Source organism: Panthera uncia, assembly GCF_023721935.1.
Source record: "Panthera uncia isolate 11264 chromosome C1 unlocalized genomic scaffold, Puncia_PCG_1.0 HiC_scaffold_4, whole genome shotgun sequence".
Lineage (NCBI taxonomy): Eukaryota > Metazoa > Chordata > Mammalia > Carnivora > Felidae > Panthera > Panthera uncia.
Window position 1 is genome coordinate 76,481,387 of NW_026057585.1, and position 9,984 is coordinate 76,491,370.

Here is a 9,984-nt window from a genome sequence, read left to right on the forward strand (position 1 = left end):
GGACACCTGGATCCCGGGGAAAGTCTCAGGCTGGGGAGGAGAATCAAGGAAGAGGGGGACAGGCAGCATCACTCTCTCCTCATAGGCGTGACTGCTGGGGGGATGGGGCGGTGGGGGAGCTTAAATGTTTGATGAGTCAGTTTCAGCTCTTTTATTTTGGAGAGTCTGCTGAGGCGGGAGCGGGCTGGATTACCATGAAGTGCTCCTAATTTGCACAGAGAGATAAGGAGCTCATCATAACTGAGAGAGGGGGACTGTTATTTCCAAGCAGCTGCGGCAGCCTGGTCCTAGGTGAGCCAGAATTTCTGGGCTGGGGGTGGGGGTGCCTGGGCTCACTCTGCCTCCATGGCCCCTGTACCAGGTGATCTCAGTCCTGGCCGGAGGTGGCAGGGGAGGGACAGGCACTCCTAGACAGAGGTGGTTGGGAGAAAGACACAGAGAAGCCTGAACTCATATTTCTGAAAATTGGACACGTTATTGAGTTTTATGAATGCCTGTCCTGCCCGAGGGATGCATAGCTATAAACTCGAGGCTGGGCTGCCATGATCTATCCCCTCCCCCCGTCACTCCCCGTCCCCCCCACCCCCACCCCTGACCCTGATGTCTGAGGCCTGGAGGATGATCCAGCTGCTTTTTTTTACTAGGCTTGCTCAGCCTGCAGTCTGGGCTCCTGCTGCTGAAGGGACAGAAGGCGGATGTTGGGAAGAACTTCCTAAGGAAGCATCAAGAGGGGCCTGTGCGATCCTAGCCTCAGGTGGCCTTTAGGGAGGGGCTCTGCCCAAAGTCCCCTTTCTGGGCCCTGAGCCCCAGTAGACCCTAGCTTTGGGAGGTTGACTGACCTGATAGGGTGGGACAAGTTGCTGAACTTTCTCAGGCTTGGATGGAGCTCAAGTGGGCAGCAGAGAGGTCTAGGGGACTTCATTCTGGTGGGACAAGCTCCTGGCATCTGAGCAAGGTGAGAGCGTCACAGACATTGTCTTGAGGGCTTCTCATAGCAGCTTTCAAGAAGCAGGAGTCATCAGCCCCATGCTGCATAGAGGGAAACTGAGGCGCAGAGGGGGCCATCTCGGGAGTGCTGAGTGCTGTCCCACAGGGCTGCGGGCTGGCTCCCAGGCTGCTGCCTGTGGCCACAGCTGCAGAACAGGAGGACTCTCAGGGCAGTCAGGGCCGGCTGCCCTCGGCTGCAGGAAAGACGGGGTCTTAGAGCCGAGAGATTGTGCAGTAGGTGGGCTCACGGAGGCCACCTCCCTGCCGGTCAGTCCTGCTGCGCTGTGGGTGCTGCAGCGAGAGCAGAGTGGACAGCGGCTGCAGAGTGGAAAGAGCACTGGATGGGAGCCTGGCCTTCGCCTGTTCCATAAACATTTATCGAGCACCGTGCTATTACCCCATTCCATCCCACAACAGCTCTGTGACGTGGACACTGTGCATTTCATTGATTCTAAGATACAGTCTTAGAAGCCGGAAGCGCGTGCTGATCGGGGGCGGGGGGTGGGTTATGAGGGCGAGCATTTTTCTTTCTTCGTGGTCTATGCCAACGGCATGGTTTACACCAACGAATAGTTCTGCGCGATACAGAGCTCTGCCGACTTTGCAACTAAGGAAATAATCATGGTAAGCGTGTTAATGGGTAACACCTGTGAAGCGTTGAACAGTGCCAGGTACTAGATTACCAGCTTCGTTATTTTTGTCGCTGGTTCCGTTCTGCAGATGAGAAGACTGAGGCTGAAGAGGTGGCGCAGGGTCACACAGAGCAGGGATTGGAGCCACATCCGGCTGACGCCAGCTCCCTGGGTTCTGGACCGCTTGGGATGTCAGGGAGTCCACCTGCTCTGGCGAGGCCTGTGCTGGGCTCCGGAGAAGAGCCGTGAGCAGGGCAGATGCGGTCCTGGCTCGCTCAGACCTTCGGCAATCTGGCGTGGGTGAGGTACCCTTGGGGACCCAGATGGCTTTGCGGGTCCCTGAGCGACAGCTGGCGAGGGTGGGGTCAGGAAGGGGGCGTGTCCAGCACTTCCGCCTTCAGTGTCCCTGCTGCTAGCGTTTTTTTGCCCCGTAAGTAATTGTGTGTAAGGCAATTTTGCCCTAAAAGGATGAGAAGATAACTGGTTGACGGTTTGATTTGACAGTTTGTTTTCATTTCTCCGCGGACCCAGTCCCCCCATGTTTATACCACAGAGATCTCAGCCCTCATGATCGTCTGGATTGTGGTGCAGAGTTTGAACTCACATCTGCCAGACAGCTTTGGAACGTCTATCAAGGGACGTGCGACAATATCCCAAGAACAAACAATGGCGCAGAAGGCTTTCACGTTGCAATGCGAACCTCATTTGCAAACACGCATCCTAGTTTTTGGAAACGGATTTTTCTCTTAGGAAGGAAGAAATTTTAGGGAGAATCGAAGGCGTGTGACGCTGCACAGAACGATGAACCTACAGGCAAAGAGACATGTGCAATACTCCGACCCAAAGGCTCCGAAGACAAGTGTGAAGGTTCATCCACCAAATAAAACCAGCTATTCTCACTGCATTGCTATGGATTTGTACGTATTTTATTTTATTTTTTATTTTTTATTTTTTTTATTTTGCCGGTATTTTAAATGTATTCAAATACTTTGCGTTTTGCAATAGTTTTTTTCTTTTTTTTTTTTACTTTGGTATTCACTTTTCATGTGTCATCCTGTCCTTTTTAAGGAACACCCCTCTTATTTTTTTGTGGTGTTACCCGGGATGGCAAAATTGCCTTATGGCCAATTAGTTATGCAGTGAAAATATGGCAAAAATGTGTGCGACAAAGCTGCTTATGGCAGAGCTGTTTAGAGCCAGAAGGTGGGTGGAGTGGGCACAAGGGAATGCTCAGGAATGCTGCTTGGGGGTGCTGAGGGAAGCCCTAGGGGTGCTTTACAAAGGATGTGACCATTGGCCCTCCCGCCTCCTTGCCACCGCCTCCCTCCCTCCCGTCCTTGCCACTGTCTCTTGTACACCCATCACCTTCTCCAGGCAGGGCACAAGGTTGGTGTGTACATGTAAGGTGGCACCAGAAGTCATGGATCCATGTACATCAACTGCCTCTCACCAAGAAGTGACAGAAGCCTCAAAACCCAATAAAGCCAAATCTCTGAGCAGGGGAGCCATGAACACGTGCATCAAGGGGCTGATGATAGAGCCTCAGGATGTGTGACGGGAAGGCCAATTAGCTTCTGGGGTATCCGGCCCCAGAGAGGAGGCAGGAGTGTGTGGTGGGCAAGAATGCAGACTTCAAGGTCAGATAAATTTTGGTTCTCATCTGGACTCTTCTACTTACTCCCTGGGCGGCCCAGGCAAGCTTAGTGATTTCTCTGAGCCTTGGTTTCCTCTTCCATACAATGGGAATAATAATGTTATTAGTTGTCTATTGCTGCATAACAAATACCACTCCCCGTCCCCCCAATTTAGTAGCTGAAAACCATATATATTTATTGTCTTGCAGATTTGGGGGGTCAGGTATCCAGGAATGGCTTAGCTGAGTCCTCTGCTTGGGGTCTGTTACAGTCAATGGGCTGCAGTTTCGCGTCAATGTCAGGGGCTGTAGTTTCATCCGAAGGCTGTGCTGGGGAAGGGCCCACTTCCTAACCCATGCGCAGGATGCTGGCAGCGTTCGATTCCTCCAGGGCTGTCAGACTGAGGGTCTCAGTTCCCCACTGGTGGTTGGCTGCAGGCTGCCCTCAGTTTCTTGCCACGTGGGCCTTTCCAGCTTGCTTCGTCACGAATTGCCAGAGAGAGAGAGAGGGCAAATGAAGTCACAGTCTTTTATAACCCAGTCCCAGAAGCACGAGGCCGTCACCTTTGCCCTATTCTGTTATTAATCATGAGAAGCAACTCACCAGCCCACACTCAAGGTGAAGGGATTGTTACACAAGGTGTTATTATGTGACTACCAGGAGATGGGGATCATTGGGATCCATCTCAGAATACAATAATATCTATTTTGTGGGAACGTCATAAAGAGTAAATGAGAGTCTGCACGTATGTAATCAGCGTGGCACCTGGCACACAGGATCTACTCAATACAGTGATTATTATTATTTTGTTGTTGTTCTCAAAGCCGTTCTGGGCTGAGGCTGAGATAGGACAGAGCCCAACAACCCACCCCATCTCCACGCAGTCAAATCCTGTGTATCCCTGGGCTCACCCCAGTGCTCCAGGAAGGTTTCCCCCAGTCAGCTGTGAACTGTACTTCCTTGAATGTCCCCTCCTTGTTTGCAGGGAAGGGAGCACCCACCCCTGGCTGGGCTGACAGTCACGAACACCCCACTAGCATCGTCTATCTCATAGACCTTGGCGGTGGTGGGACTACAATGTTTGAGGTTTACAGATTTCTGAGATATAGCAGCGGAAGGGTTATGTATATACACACACATACATATACACACATACACACACACACACACACACATATTTAATCTGGAAGTTACAAATTGTGAAGTTTGCATTATTACAAAATAAATAGGACTGTGACTTCTGTTTCACAATTTCTGTAGTTCCTTTATGTCCTTTTGGCAGTGCTGGCGTGTTGCTGACAGATACAGGATTTTCTCTCCCTCTGGGAAATCGGAGGGGGGGGGGTCATGTGACACCTTCCCACTCTGAGTGCTCTGCTCGTTAAAGATGAGGGAACCACCACTCAGGTGATTGGTCCAAGATCACAACACGGTGGAACCAGGATTTGGTTCTCTGGTTCTAAGCCCATGCATGGTATTTATGTTATGTTCGTTCATCCATTTATTCAGGAAGCATTGTTTAGTCTCAGCGATGTGCCAGCCTCTGTGCCAGGTACTAGGAATAGAGTGATGAGTACGTTTTTGTGCCAGGTCTAAAATGCTCTGAATGTTCCCCTTCTCTCCTACTTCCATTGGATTATAGTTTTTCCAAACAGAGCCCCCACTTTCTCAACATCTCTCCTTCTCTGTCAGCCAATGGTTCTATCAGCCGTTGGTTTGGGTGGAAATGTAGCAGGAAATGGCTTTAAGGTCCCAAGGGAGAAGGATCTGACCAGATATAGATTTGGATGAAAGGTGGTCAGAGGCCCTGGAGGAAAATGAGGAATGAGGTCTATAGATTAAAGCAGCTGAGTAACTTTTAACAGCAGCCCCTTCTCTCTGCCTGGATAGCCCCAGACCTCTCCCCTCTCCCCTCTCCCCTCTCCCCTCTCCCCTCTCTTCTCTCCCCTCTCCCCTCTCCCCTCCATGGCCCTTGAGGAGTTAAACCCAAGCCACTGCCTTCCTGCCCAGTGAGCCAGGTGATGGGATTGCAGTTAATGGCAATCTGAACAAGTTTGGTCAGCTTGAAATACATAAGGAGATTGAAACATGAAAATGCCCTCGAAATTTATACAATTGATATATTGTAGCTCAGCCAGCTGTTAACTCCATTGTGTGAAAGATGGCAGAAATAATTTGTAACCAGCATCACATTTGTTTACTGAACCTTTGCAAAGGAGGGCACAGGAGAGTCAGCTGTGTCACCAGGAATATCCCCACCCTCCCAGCCCCCCATCAGGCCCCACCACAGCAGTCCCTCGGCCAGACGCGAATTGCTTCTCAGTGGGACGTTTGTGGGCTAGGCACTGGTCATGTGGTGGTGAACAGAAGGGACAGTCCCGCCCTCCTGAGCTTACTTACTGGCGGGAGAGAGATTGTAACAAAGGAATATACTAGTAACTACAGTCCGGTAGTTAGAAGTGCTCTGGAGAAAAGAAGGGTAATGGGATAGAAAGGGAAGGGAGTTGGTGAAGGGGGAGCTTAGGGGAGCTTCCAGACACTGGGGCCCTAAACAATTCTTGACAAGTGCAAGCCTCACTTACATCTCTGTTCTATAGCTTCCCCTTCCATTTACTAGCTGTGTATCTTTGGGAAAGTGACTTAAACTCTCTGAGCTTCGGATGCCTCATCTGTAAAGCGGGAATAATAAATATCTGTCACAGGATTATTTGAGACAAAATGTATTAAAGCTCATTGCTCCCTGTAAAGTGTTCTATGTGTGTGAATTGTTAAGATTGCAATTACAGTGCAAGGTCATTCATACACTCATTTATTCTTTCCTTCACCAAATATTTATCGTGCGCCTTCTGTGCGCCTTAAGGGGCCCCCCACTTCTGATTTGCTATTCTGGCCCCAGCACAGAAAGACTTTGGCCTGGTTGAGCTTGGGCTGGAATATTTAAACAAGATTTTACAAAAGTCTTGGGAATGACAGCAGGGAAATAAGCATGGCAGAGCTTGTAGGTTGTGTGTAAATGAGCATGTTCGTATGTCTGTGTCTGTGTGTACGTGTGCATATTTGTGTGGTATGGGGGAGGTGTTAGGGGACCATGCTTCATCTCAGGGCACAAGGTGACTTTACCCCATTTGGGGTCTGTAATATTCCTAAACCTCTTACATCCCCTCACCCCACGACAAGGGGACAGCTCAGAGGTCACCATTCCCATTTGGCGGATGAAACTGAGGCCTCATCAGATCTCCGGCTTGGAGAAACGAGCACCACACAGCCCCGAGTTCCTGCTCCAGCCTTTGCCCTATACCCCCCCCCCCCCCAGCATCCTGTATCATCCCCTGCCTCGACTTCTCGGGGCTCCCAAACGTACCGGGTTCTGTCTCCTCCCTTCTGGGGACAAAGGAGGGCCTGGCCTGGCATGGGTCCCCACGGCCCCCAGAGTGCCTGCTATTTCTGGCTTCAGTCCTGGGTGGGGGCAGGACCACGCTGCCTTTGCTCCCCTGGCAACTGGCTGGAGTCCTGAATGTACTAGGTCAAGGCTGCCTTTGGCCCATAATGTTCTGACCCTTCCATATAGCTCTGGAGTGTTGCTTCCGCCCAGAGAAACCTGTCACACCACCTCTAACTCCCATGGGACCCCCAGGTTGACGTCTCCGTGTGGTTCTTTACAGAGGTTCGGGAGACAAGTGTGTGATTGGTGGCAAATTATTTCTGCCTCCGTGTGGCCCCTCTGGTTGTTCTGTCCTACCTGCTGTGTGTCAATTGCTAACACCCTCTTTAGAGGAGTTCGACCTTGGTCCACTTTATTCTCCTCCTCAGCTAGCCCACCACCACCGGATGCCGACACATCAGGACAAAGACTTCCATCCATTCACACGTGCTCTGTTCTCTGGAGCCGTGGACGGTAAATGCCGTCCCTCCTACCTGCGACATCCTTTAGAGCAGTGGTTCTCAAACTTGGCTGTACATTAGGATCAGCTGAGGAGGGGCACCTCTGTGCTGACAGCTCAGAGCCTGGAGCCTGCTTCGGTTCTGTGCCCCCCTCTCTCTCTGCCTCTCCCCTGCTGGCGCTCTGCGTCTCTGTCTCTCAAAAGTAAATAAACATAAAAAAATTTTTTTAAAATAATCAGCTGAGGAGATTTTAAAAAATACCAATGCCTGGATCCCCCTCCAACCAACTGAATCAGAATTTCTGGGGAGGAGATCTGGGCATTGGTATTTTCTAAAGGTTCCCCCACGTGATTCGAAGAAGCAGCCAGTGCTGAGAACCACTGCCTCCTCCCATCCTAATCTCTCAGGAGCTCCCTGCAGCCTTCACAGGATTTAATTTTCAGATCTCTCATTGTAGCCTTTGTCCACTTCATGTCACTAGTCAATGTCACTTGAGACACATGATTCCATCTGCTGAACTGGACTGTATAGGGCAAGACCAAAACCTCCTTTACTCATGGTGTTATATCTCTGTTAATATGACCCTAAACCAAATATGTTTTTTTTTCTGTCTACATCCCACTCCATGGCTTATTTAAGCTCACCCAGCCTCTTCTCTTTAACGGCCCTTCTATTTTTCCATGCCATGTCTACCAATATAAGAGTTCCTGTCCAAGTAGGGTGAAAAGTTAATTCCACAAATACATGCAATCAATTCCAGGAAAACATTCCAGGACTTGGTGCAACCTTCTGCAGGGTTCAGAGTGATTATTGGCTCTCCTTGTGTTTCAACAGGTCCCTGTGAGGTTAGCTTCATCCATCGCTTCTGATTTGGGATGCGCATAACAGGTATCTAACTCCCATACATTCGATACCTGCTCTTAAGCTGAAATAACAGATTCCATTAAAAGAGCATTAGCATGGCAGTCCCGTAATTAATCTTCTCCGGAGAACTAATAGTTCACAAGGCACTCAGTGGAGCAAGGGCATCATACATCACCAAGCTCATTTATCCTAATTGATTTATCTAAGAATTGCTGGGGCAGCCAACCTTGTGCCCGATGACCCGTGGTGGGGGCCCCATGGGTGCCTGGAGTTGGGGGACAGGAGCAGTGTGCATGGAACTGGGGCTGGCAGGGGCTGGCTTCATCCTGATCACAAGGCAGCAAACAACATAATGGGCCAGCCTCAGAGGCAGGCCGGCCTGGGAAGCTTTTAGAGTCTCTCAGCAGCCCTTGTAGCTCACCCAGATTACACGCGGAGCTATTTCACATCATTAAACCCCCCAATTTTGTCCCTGAGTGCTGCACACTCTGTGCATCAGGCTGGGCTTCAAAGTGACTGCTTTGCCAAAGCAGGTGTAGCCACTGTGGCAAGCTGACCCCGGGGCATGGGGACACATTTGCTGGCTGTTTGTTTGTTTGCTCGCTGGCCTCCCAGCCCTGGAGCTGGGAATGATGTGCCTGGGACTTGTATCTGCCCAGCCTGCCTGTTTCAGATCCTGCTGCCATCAGTGCAGGGGGCTAGGGAGTGGGCAACACTGGGCTCCCAGACCCTACCAGACGTCCTCAGGCTGGACAGCAGAAGGTGGGCACTGGGAGTGATCCCTTAGTACAGAACAAGCCTGGACTGTGTATGATTCTGCATCTGTTTTCCCTAAAAAGCAGGAGCCGGGGCGCCAACCAAGCAGAGCAGAGCCTAAGGAAATGGACCCCTGTGCCAGGTGACACCCTCCCTGGCCTCCTGGCGCTCTTCTGCTTGGTGCTCTGTGCCAGTACTGACCCTTCCCTACGTTCATCTGCTTTTCTCTCGTAGCCTTTTATCCGGAGCCCTTCTTGATGTCCAGCCCATAGCGTGTGTTTGACTCCCCTTCTGAGTCAAACTGACTCCACTTGAATCCACTGCCCGGCTAGCATATGCATCCTGCTTCCCCTGCATCAAGCCTTCTCCCTCTACAGGCACAAGCTGGGAGGGCCCCATTCCCAGCCCCTGTATTTATGTGCCTTGGTTTACGTGCCACCTTCTGCATTGCTTTCCTGGTTGTGTCTCCCAGGTCCTCCGGGTTGTGTCTCCCAGCTGGAATCAGAGTCCTGCCCTGATACTGGCCCCATCTGTCTGGAGCATGAATGCGCCCAATCCCCATCCAGGTTTCGCCAGCTCTGTCCTCTCCTTGGGGCTGAATCCTGTTCCCTGTATCCCTGGCCAAGCTATCCTCTGACCCATGTACCATTTTTGTATCCTTCCCACTAGATATGACAGATCCTTGCATATTTGATCAAGGTCATCCCTCCTGGAACCTGAAAAGTCTGGATCCTGTTTTTGCCCTTTGCCCACCTTTTCCTGCTATAGTCCTAACTTGCATGAAGGCTGCAGGGTGAGGAGCATCTGCAGACTCAGTGGCTCATGCCTGTGTGACCTTGGGCAATTCCCTTTCTTTAAGCTTCAGTTTCTTTATCTGTGAGATGAGAAGGCTGGAAATAATGGTTTCCAGGGTTTCAAAGGTTTTACCTTTGAAATAAAACGGAAAACAAGAGATCCTGAAGACAAGGAGGGATTAATATGGTGGTCAAATCAAACTAGGTCTCCTCTCCCCTCTGCCTGGGGCTTCCACATCATGCAGAACTTAGCAGTGGATTTACAGAAGATTCTCAGCACAAGGGCCCTGGGCTCTCACCTTTGGAAAATGGTGCAATTTAATGGTAATGCAATTACAGATGTGCTGAGATTGAAACAGCCCATCTTATCTCAAACTCATCTTCCCCACCAAGTATCAGGGCAGGTGCTGATCCATAATGGCTGCTGAAATGAAT

The 9,984-nt window shown here is 50.7% G+C and overlaps 1 long non-coding RNA gene across 2 annotated transcripts; it reads left to right on the top strand.

The window, feature by feature from the left end:
- Positions 1–1,340: 1,340 nt before the first annotated feature.
- LOC125913750 (uncharacterized) lies at positions 1,341–2,517 on the top strand. 2 transcript variants are annotated; one of them, XR_007455064.1, is made up of 3 exons: positions 1,341–1,611; positions 1,708–1,924; positions 2,151–2,517. It is a non-coding gene; the product is annotated as an uncharacterized LOC125913750 (long non-coding RNA). The 2 variants fall into 2 exon arrangements; XR_007455065.1 differs by having other exon boundaries at positions 1,708–1,919.
- Positions 2,518–9,984: the final 7,467 nt, after the last annotated feature.